The sequence below is a fragment of the Rhinolophus sinicus genome, linkage group LG12 (assembly GCF_036562045.2).
Source record: "Rhinolophus sinicus isolate RSC01 linkage group LG12, ASM3656204v1, whole genome shotgun sequence".
NCBI classification, from domain to species: domain Eukaryota; kingdom Metazoa; phylum Chordata; class Mammalia; order Chiroptera; family Rhinolophidae; genus Rhinolophus; species Rhinolophus sinicus.
The window spans coordinates 40962084-40972631 of NC_133761.1; the positions used below are offsets into that span (position 1 = coordinate 40962084).

A 10548-nucleotide genomic window follows, 5' to 3' on the forward strand; every position below is an offset into this window, starting at 1 on the left:
GAACTGAAATCAACCATGGAATACCCAACAACAGTATGAAGGAAAAACACATGATCACAAACAACTTTTCACAAAACCCAATCCTATTTCATGATCGAAACACTCAAGAAAGTAGGAATAAAAGGAAGTTTCTTCAGTGTGATCAAGAACATTAGGCAATACTAAGCAAGCTTCATGGCTCATTTTTTAAGATGACAGGTCTATTCCTGAAATCAGGAACAAGGCCAGGATGCTGGCTTTTACCACTGTCATTCAATAATGTACCTCAATCCAGAGCAATTAGGAAACAAATGAGAGGCATCCCTGTGAAAGGAAAAACTGAAACTGTGTATTCACAGATGACACATCACATCTTATATACATAACTTCCAAAAGAATCAACAAAAAATTATTATTACTAGTAAAGTAATTCAAAGTTAAATGAAAAAATATCACTACACAGAAATCTGTTTTATTTGTATACACTAGCAAGGAATGATTTTAAAAAGAATTTAAGAAAACAATTCCATTTTACATAACATCAACGTTGATAAAATACTTAGGAAGTTTTAATAAAAGTGCAAGGCTTCTACACTGAAAATTACAAAACATAATGTCTTTCTTTGCTGAAAGAAATTAAAGAAACCTACCTAAATAAACGTGAGGCCATCCCATGGTGATGGAAATTGTTAGGATGGCAACAGAACAGATGCAATGTAAGGATTCAGTGTCATTCCTGTGAAAAGGCCCCAAGGCCTTTGTGGAAAAACACACAAGCTGATCCTAATATTCATAGCAAATTTCCAGGGAAGAAAAGAGCCATAAGGATCTTCAAAAACCAAATCAAGTTGGAGGCTCACCCTTCAGAAACGTAATTCGTAATTAGTACAAAACCACAGTAAGGAAAACATGGTGACACCGGCATAGAGATATACATAGAGATCAATGGAATTGTATTGAGGGCCCAGAAATAAACCTGTCCGTTTAAACCAGTAGATTTTTTTTTAACATACACATTTAACTTATTTATCAACTTATTAACTTATTGTCATTTACAGCTTTATTTTATAAAACACAGAAAGACACTTTTTTTCTTTTTTTTTTTTCCGGTAAGGAGGGCGTAGCTCACAGTGGCCCATGTGGGGATTGAACCGGCAACCTCGGTGCTAGCAGCACCACGTTCTAACCAAGTGAGCTAACAGGCCACCCCCAGAAAGACATTTTAAAAAGTGCTCTATCACCGGAATTTAAACACTAGAAATATTAGTTTTGTAAGTGTAATTTATATAAATTACAATCCAATAATTGGAGATTTTTTTCAGTATGGTTACCATACAAATGAAATAAATGGCAAAAGGACTTAATAGCAATATTTTGCTATCTATGTATTATCAGATACTTTAGGACCTAAACAAAGATTCTGAGTATTCAGACTTCTTTTGTTGTGTTTCATATTTAAATACCTCCCTACCTGTATTCTGAGTCAAGTCACTTGATCAAAAGGTGTGATTTGGGATGGCATTTCGTGTGATATCAAAGGTTTTCCTATCTACAGTTACCACCTTCAAGGAATTGACATTACAAGGCCGAAGTAATCTGCTGGGTCCCTTTTTGAACACTGTGCAAAAAATTGTGGCAACACCCTGGAAAGTCAAACAGGTACCCCCAAAATGGGATAATCATGCACGGTCCTATAAAGCATGTTAAGTTTTCCCCCATCTAAAAGTTAAGCGATAAAATATATGAACTACAGTTGACTTGGTTTCAGGAGAAGCACATCTGAGGAATTACATTAGTGTTCTCATTTTCAGTCATTACCAGGGATTCTGTAGGCCACCATGCTATTTACTCTGGATTGTGGTAGTGAGGCAGGAAGGCAGACTTGCTCACAATTGGTAATCAACTGTACTCCTGACTCTTCCCATTTTTCAGGCACAACCTAATCTTTGTATAAATCAGTAGATCAAATAAACAAGAAACTTTCAACATTGGCAGGAATGTCATTGTAGCTGTGATCTGTCTGAACACAGAACGAATTTCATTTTGGAGAGCTTTCTGAGCCTTTTCTCTGAGTGTACTGTCATTTTTGGCAGTCTTGTCACAATCAATATCAAATTATCATCTTTTAAGGACCTCACCCCTTTCAATATTTGAGAGGACTGCCACCAGTTTCTGAACTGAACTCTTCTATAATGAAAATTACAGTTGTTCCACCACGTTATTTAGGTATTTCATGAGTTCAGGATGAGTAGCTACAGGCAAGGGTGAGCCCACATTTCTGCATTGGAGTAAAGGTTTCAGGTGGATACATGCCACGCATGTTATATCCTAACATGTTGTTGATGTCAAATAAGAACTCAGCCACAGTTTTACGGCTTCCATGCAGGGTGGTGGGTTACTGTGAGGAGAGCTGCAGGGCCATGTCCAGACCCACAGATGGGGCATGCCCACTCACAGATGGTGACCACAGGGCTCACAGCAGCTCCCCGCCACGTATGCCCATTGATTTTTTATAAAGGGTAGACAACGTGACATTGGGTAAAGAAGGGTTTTCCAACAAATGGTGCTGGGCAACTGGCCATCCAAATGAAGAGAGAAATTGGACCCCAACATCACACCACACACAAAACTTAAAATACCTGAAGGGCTTAAATATAGGCAGTAAAAGTATAAACTCTCAAACAAAACGTGGAGATACATTTTCATGACCTTGGATTAGTGATGGTTTCTTAGATATGACACCACACACAAGCTATAACAACAAAAAGAGATAAATTGGACTTCCTCAAAATTAAAAACATACATGCATCAAAATAAGCAATCCCAAAAGTGAAAAGACGCGCCATAAAATGGAACCAAATAGGTATACATTATATATCTGATAAGAGTCTGTTATCCAGGAGACAAAGAACTTTTACAACTCAAGAACAAAAAAAGACAAATGACTAAAATTTTAAAATAGACTTGAATAGAACCTTCTCCAGATGAGACATGCAAATAGTCAACAAGCACAGTAAGATGTTAAAAATCATTAGTCATGATGCAAATGCAAATTAAAACCAAAATGTGATACCCCTTCACATGTACCAGAAGGGCTATAATCCAGAAACTAAAACTAACAAATGGCAGGAACAATGTAGAGAAATTAGAACCCTTAAACATTGAACGTGAAAAAGTACAATGGTGTGGCCTCTGCATGCAACACTTTGAAATTTCCACCCCACAAAAAAATGCTCATGTGGCTCAACAGATCCACTTCTAGAAACATACCCCCAAAATTGAAAACAGGTGTTAAAGGCTGATACATGAATCCACAGAAGCGCTGTTCACAATAGCAGAGACATAATTCAAATGTCCATCTTAATTAGCAGTGAAAACTAAGTGACCAACCGTGCAGCTATACCAGGATTCTTTAGCTTGATGCAATTATGAACACATTTCATAATTTCTAGAAATACGTTTCCTCTTAGCACAAAAATTTTAATGTGGCAAAAGACATGTTTACTAATACACCCAAATATATTCAGTTCATCTACAATAAATAGCAAAAAGTTGATAAACCAATGTTCAGTAATTAGTGTTTCATTATTCTCCTATTTGGAAATGCTCTAGACGTTCAATAACTATGCATCATTTAATTTATATGATAAAACTTTAAAATTTCCAATTACCAGACACCTAGAAAATCTTTTCAGTGTATATATACAATGCAATTATCACTTAAAAGTTTACCTAAATACCTTTTATTTTAATTGTACCTATTTTATATAGTAGTGAAAACTTTGAGATTTCAAAGTCAGTAATTACCAAAGCTATTTTCTTGACATATTTTTAAACAGATAACTAATTTTTATAAACCCAGTTAGAAAAAATTGTATTTTATGCTGATAATTGTCAAACGCATGACTGTAATCAAACCAAACTAAAACCAGTTTTAATATCAAATATTTCACCAGATCACAAAGTATTTGGGTTAGTTTGTATTTTATTTCTTAGTTTATATAAGCATTTAATTTGTTAAAGCCAATCAAATATCACAAACTGGTAACAGAGTCTGGAGCTACAAAACATCTTACCACACACCAACACAAACTGGTTTCACCCAGAGATCACAAATTAACAGAATTAGTAATAACTATAGAGAACACACAAGACGTTTTACCAAAAAACAGCTGGTTGTCACAAGAGCTCTATAACACAATATAAATGTATAAGTTTTCCCCATTCCAAGGACCCATCGTCTGTACATGGACACTGAGGTCTAAATAGTGAGACACCAACCAGCCTCTTTACAGCTCAGGCCAGGAAGCCAGAGGCCCCTCCACACCGAGTGCAGAGGAAGCAGCCCTCCCAGAGCCAAAGGGTCACCCCCAAAGACAGTCAGAGAAAGCACAGACCTTCGTCACACAGGCAGTAGGGATGGTGGGGTGGACAGGGTGTCTCAGGTCTCCCACAAAATGGGAGGCACCTCCAGCCCCAAACCCACTAATCTGTGGCCCCAGCAGGTGCTACTGGACCGGGATCTGTCCAGCACTAAAGGGTAAGGAAGGCTGGGAGGACAGATGCCCTTATGGGCAGAGGCCCCTCAGGACACACTCCCCTGAGAGCTGGCACAGTCAGGCAGAGGGGCACTGGGAACCCCAGCTTATCTCACTGGCCACCAGGCCCAATGGAGTAAGTGCACCTGGCTGATGGTGGGGACCAGAGAGGATTAGCTTCCTCGGTCACACAGCCAAGCTCCCTGGACACAGAATGAGAAGGAAAGAAAAACCTGAAGAGATTTTTACAGAGGGACCCACAGCAAAGTTTGTCTCCGCAGACGCCGGTCTGGAGAGAACCGCTTAACTCCCCAGCCTGTGAGGCCGGCTCCAACGACAGGCTTACGGGAGCCTGTGCCTGTGTTCTGTCCCCGTGGTAGGTCCTTCTTAGGGCAAAGTGCACGCAAAATACACTCACAGGAAAAAAGGAACCTCGCTGGGAGGAAAGAATAAAGAAGACTCTAGATTCTCTCGGTGCAAGAAGTTAGCTTCACAAATATTTTTCTGTCAATGTAAATTCAGAAAGGTGACAAGGCCTCACACCTGTTCTAACTTCTACCCAACTGCAGACAGAGACCAGGAATTGTAATACACGTGCACGTAGGATTCACATAAGCATGACATTTCCAAAGACAGTGAGAAGAAATCAGGTAAATATGACATTTTAGACAAGGGTGGGAGTGGGCTTTTAGATTTTAGATGAAGAATGGGAGATTTACAGGTAATTTAGGAAAAGAGAACACACGTGGCCGGTAAAGTTTTGTGAGGCTCCTGCATGGAGTCTTCCTGTCTACAGCTAAGGGGATTGTGCTCAGGGTTTTATTTGTGCTGCACAGACTTTAAGGAGGCAGGAAAAGGGGAGCCAGGCTGGACGAGGGAGGCTTGTATTGTTAAAACTGCCCCTTTTGAAAGTTTTATGTTGTTTAGCTCAGCGGGCCTGGGGCAGTTGTGGGCTGTGTTTCCATTTCATATCTACTCCGCAGGGGGGCCTGGGGTGATGCTGAGACTTTCTCACTTCTATCAGACTGAAAAATCAGCTTCCATTTTTCTCAAGTTTTTGATAGGTTATTAAATTCTTTAAAGCTGGTTTCAACATACCAATTCTCATAATCTTAAATGTCCAAAGTTTGTTAATATTTGCACTTCTCTTGACTTTCCCTTCTGCCTTTTTCAAACCTAATGTTGATATTAGCTTCTGTAAGACCCAGGAAGCTGAATAACTAAATCAAAAGCTTAAGAATAGTTAAATTTCCTTGTATCCCTTTGTATTAAACATGTGGTCTTTCTCTAGGGTCCAATAAAACAGCTGTTTCTCATGAACATTCTCCAACACATTTTCAGATTTTCAAGTTTTTCGAATTCTAAGGATCCATAGTCTGGCCACTGACGGTAAGATTTTAATAGCTACTCAAACCAAAAAGCCTTTTTACAGCTTAACCAAGGAAGCCAAAGGCTTTCTGTCTCTGTGGTATTTCCTTGTCAGGACAAATGACACAAGAGACAGACACCAAAAAAATGACCACCTCTGGGAGGAAAGATTCAATAAAGAAAACCTGTGAGTCGCTACTCCCGAGAAGCTAGCTTCACAAACACTTTTTCCTGACAGTCCACATGTAGAAGAGAGGAAAAGGACACACAGCACTTTTAAATTCTCCACAACCCTGCAGAAATAGACCAGGAAGTCTGGCAGGGTTAACAAAAACACCGCTTACCTCTACGTGAAGAGGTCCTTCAGTTGTCAGATACAGCACTTTCCAGGAGCTAGCAGTGCTATCCCAATACTGTGGGGGCTTAAAACATTAATTATTTTGCTCTCACCTTTTAAGTGTGTTGTCGGAGAGTGGGTAGGCATTCCAGGATGTAGGAACAAAGCCTCGTGAACAAAGCCAAGCAGGCCAAACACTTATTAAAAGAAAATATAGTCCCAAAATGCAGTACATAAGTGCAGGAAGAAAGGGACTGCACCTGAGCAAAGAAAATTTAGGATTATATTTGAATGAGGGCGCCAAATATTCAAGGGTGGAGACACAGGTCACATCCGTGTGTTTCCAGGGCGTTCCCAGGGTGTGTCTTTGTTGACTGTTGACGACTCCCTCCCTTTGGAGGAGGGATTCCCTAGTGGGAACTGTCACCAGGACACAAGGGGTGGAGATTTTTCCCTGACTGCAGTGCTAATAGGATTATAACCCATTACAATTAGCTGTATCTGTAGCGTTTCTTAGGAATTTTTCCCTGCCTATAATGCTAATAGTTTTGTAATCCATTACAACTAACTATGGCTGCACCTTTTCTTAGGAATGATCTCTTTTCTTTGTTGCATCTCACATTCCTTTCCTCCCCCCTCTCCCAGTGGCCCTGTTCTCTCAGCCTAAGGTAACAACTTCTTATAGCTGAACTAATCAAATTAACAGAATCAGATTAATAGATAAAATAGAATTTTAACATATGCGCATGGGGAATTCACTTACATGAGAAAATTCCAAAGACAGTGAGGTAAGTAAGATTGAGTGCTTTGCGGGTAACTTAGAGTGGCACACTCACGGGGGTGGGGCGGGGGGTAAATTGTTAGACAACCCCGAACACAAAGGGACACGGGGGAAGTGTGGTCAGCAAGCTCCACTGGGCGTCTTCCCGCCTCATGCTAAGGAGTTTATGCCAAGGCTCCCTTCCTAAAGTAGGTCTTTCTATATGAATCTCTTTGGGAGGAAAGGGGAGGGTCAAAGGCTGTTTCTGAATCTTTTGTTTCCTAACTACCAGCTTAAAGTCAGTTTGCCCAAGGCAAAATTTTTGGTCCTGTTCATTCCCGCCTTTGAAACTAATAAAAGTTTCACATCCAGCAGTTAAATTGGTAGATTGTTCCATATTTCATTGATCTAATCGTTCAGTCCTGAGAATCTGTACTCCCAAATCTCACCTTTTATTAACTATCCGATTACTTGCTTATGTGGGGGAGGAAGAATCATTCCTCTACCCTCAAGGTTCTTCTGGCTGCTCTAATAATCAAACAGACATGAGACAGATTAGAAGAGAATATAAGCAGATTTCATATATATATATGGGAACCCCACACACAGGAGGGGGTCAGAGACCCAAGATGCAGGAGAGGCAGAGAGATAGAAAGGGAACGTGGGTAGATAAGACATCCTGAGCTAGAGATGAAGGAAGGTCCCTAGTCAGACAAAGACTGGTGTTGACAGAGACTGGAGGTCAGACAAGGACAGAAATAGATGGAGATGTGGGGTGTGAGGTGTGGGGTGCTGAGCTGCTGCCACCTCAAGGTAGCCGACTGTGTGCGTGGCCTGTGGTTTGGGATCTCTTGGGGTGTCCTTGGCTGACTCCGCACTGTGTTCCCAGGTCTTCCATATAAGCCTTTAGGCCCCCCAGGACTGAAGTTCCCACACCAGGCCAGTCCTATGGACCTGAGGGTCGACCCACGCTTGGACAAGACACCTGATGCCAGGGAAAAGCTGAGGGGCTCTAAACCAACCTTGAGGACATGTCCAGTTACCACAGCTGTGCAGGGGTGGCTGTTCAAGCAAAGCTGCCAGAGGAGCCTGAAGTAGTTTTGGAAATCAGATTGTTAGTGATAATGCATATAACACGTATTCTAGAAAAGCAATAAATCAGGTGGCTGGGGACCAGGACTTTCAGCGTGAGAAAAAGGTGACACTGACATAGACGAAAGACATGAGAAAATCCAACCACCAATTTGCAGGGAATAAAGGACAGAAAGGATATAAAAACATCAGTACAGAGATAGGTAATCTCAAATCCACGCAAGGAAAAACAAATGACCTGATTTTGTCAACAAATAAATTGCAAGGAAAAAGTAAAAAGTTAAGAACTTATGGATTAAAAACCACTTAAGATATACATCAGCCAAATTCAATACATAAACCTTAAGTGGAACCTCATTTAAATAAAGTATTCAAACAAATTTTGAGACAATCAGGAAAATTTGAACAGTTGGACATTTGAAGGTATTGTCAACAAATAAACATCCAGCCTGAGAAACCTTTTGAGTTTGTTTGAGCCAAACTGACAATTGCCAGGAAGCAAAGTCTCAACGGATTGAAAAAATGCTCTGGAAAACGGCCATTTTGCAACTTGTTTTATACATTAGAATCAAAGGAGGAAGGTTACATGCAATCCACTGGTTATAGATTGAAGCGGTGGTAGAAAGCAAAGCAGGGAAATCTCTGGGATTAGATAAAAAGCAAAATGGAGAGACACACACTTCTTTTACATTGGTGGGTACAGGATAGTTAACAGCATTTTACAGCAGGTAGAGATGGTATTTGGGGAACAAGATAACATTGAGAGATTTTTCAGTTTCCTGCCTTGGTGTGGTGGGTTGTGCCCCTGGGGGGTCCAGAAAAGGGATTACTCTGACAATCCAAAGGGTGTGTTATCTTAGATGCAAAAAAGACAACAGACAGGCTCACTTAAGGTAGAGATTGACCTTTGTCAAGGAAGCTACAGTCCAAGGATGTGACTTCCCCCCATGGCCCACCTTAATTAGGAATTTTTATGTTCAAGCCATCCTATGTGGTTATTTTCAGTCTCCTGAGCTTGTCAGATTTAATATGTGGCCCCTTTTCCATCCACATAATAAATTACCATTATTTTTTTAGGTTGATAATTGTTTTGTGGTGATGTTAAAAAAACAAACAAACAAACAAACAAACAAAAAACAGAGCCCTTATCTTTTATGGATGCATACTGAAATTTTATGGATAATTTTTTTAATTAGGCACATTCACTTCAGTCTTTCTAGAACAGAAAATAACATTGAAAAACTGCACACAGCCTCATGTCCACTTACAGGAAGCAGACAATAACCTGGGATCAGCGATTCAGCAGGCTAGTATATATGCACTAAATGACTTAAATCATATTCGTGAACTCCCCGAAGTAAAATATTGTAATGATGGAGGAATATTTTCCTGTGATTCCCCAAGTGATGTAGATGTTGGATCTGTCGGCAGTTTCTCTTGTGGGCCAGATGGTGTCTCCTGAGACTGAAGAATGGAAACACGGACCCAGGAGAGGCAGAGTTTTAAAAAGAGGATAGTGTAATGAAAGCAAAGGGTCAGAGCTCCTGAGCGGGATGGGGTCCCGAATGGGGTGCCCTGTGACTGAGACAAAAGCTCTTACTTTTATACCTTCCCTTGCCTGCTTGGGGAAGAGGAGCTGTTTGAAGAAGGGAACTGGTGTATTCTAATGAAATTCGTCTACCAGGTTTGTTCTGCTTGCCCATCCTAAAGGAATTAGCAGAGTAACCCACTCTATCAGATCTGCTCCATTTGTCAGGCCAAAAGGAATTTTATGATTAACCTCAAGGCCTTGTTACATTATGTCCTAGAGTGAGGAGTGATTTCAATACCTGGAGTTTTAGGATATGGCTGTCTTTTGTTTATTCCACCAGGGACCCCCCTGTCTCCGTAGGGACATGCTAGCTAACCCGTGTCAGTAACTTCTAGAACATTAGGTACAGTAACCTATTTTAAAAAGAACAATCTGGAGACACAGATAAGGCTCACATGTCTGGCCACGGGAGTGAGCAGCTCTTCTTACTGTTCATTTCTTCTGGATTTTCTAAAATGAATGATTACTTTTCAAATCAAATAAAGTGCTAAAATGTAAAATATGCATCAGAGAGAGAGAGAGAAAGAGAGAGAGAGAGAAAATCCTAATTTTTATCATTTGTTTTTCCCAAGTCTTTGTGACTGGAGGCATTCTTCCTGACTACCAATTCATGTTGGATTACTCTGCTCACATATTACACTGGTTTCCCCGAAACACAGTATCGAAGCCATGCAACGACATGCATGAACAAACAGCACACGTGGACAGGACTCCTACCAAGGAAGGACCCCTGTGAAAGAACAGCTTGGAAATCAGAAGGCTTATTGTCATCGTTTTTACACATAATAATTGTAGCAGTAAAGCAAGCATAACAGAACAGCTGTGGGGGAGGGGGAAGGAGAAGCGGGGAGGGGACAGCCTTCCAAGGAGGCAGTGGGACACC

General features: G+C 40.6%; 1 long non-coding RNA gene and 1 pseudogene across 1 annotated transcript in view; both read right to left on the reverse strand.

The window, feature by feature from the left end:
- Positions 1-10548, reverse strand: part of LOC141567879 (uncharacterized) — a 191633-nt gene that overhangs the window by 67572 nt on the left and 113513 nt on the right. The gene's annotated exons all lie outside the window — the stretch shown is intronic.
- On the reverse strand, positions 1787-2401 carry LOC109439560 (mitotic spindle assembly checkpoint protein MAD2A; annotated as a pseudogene).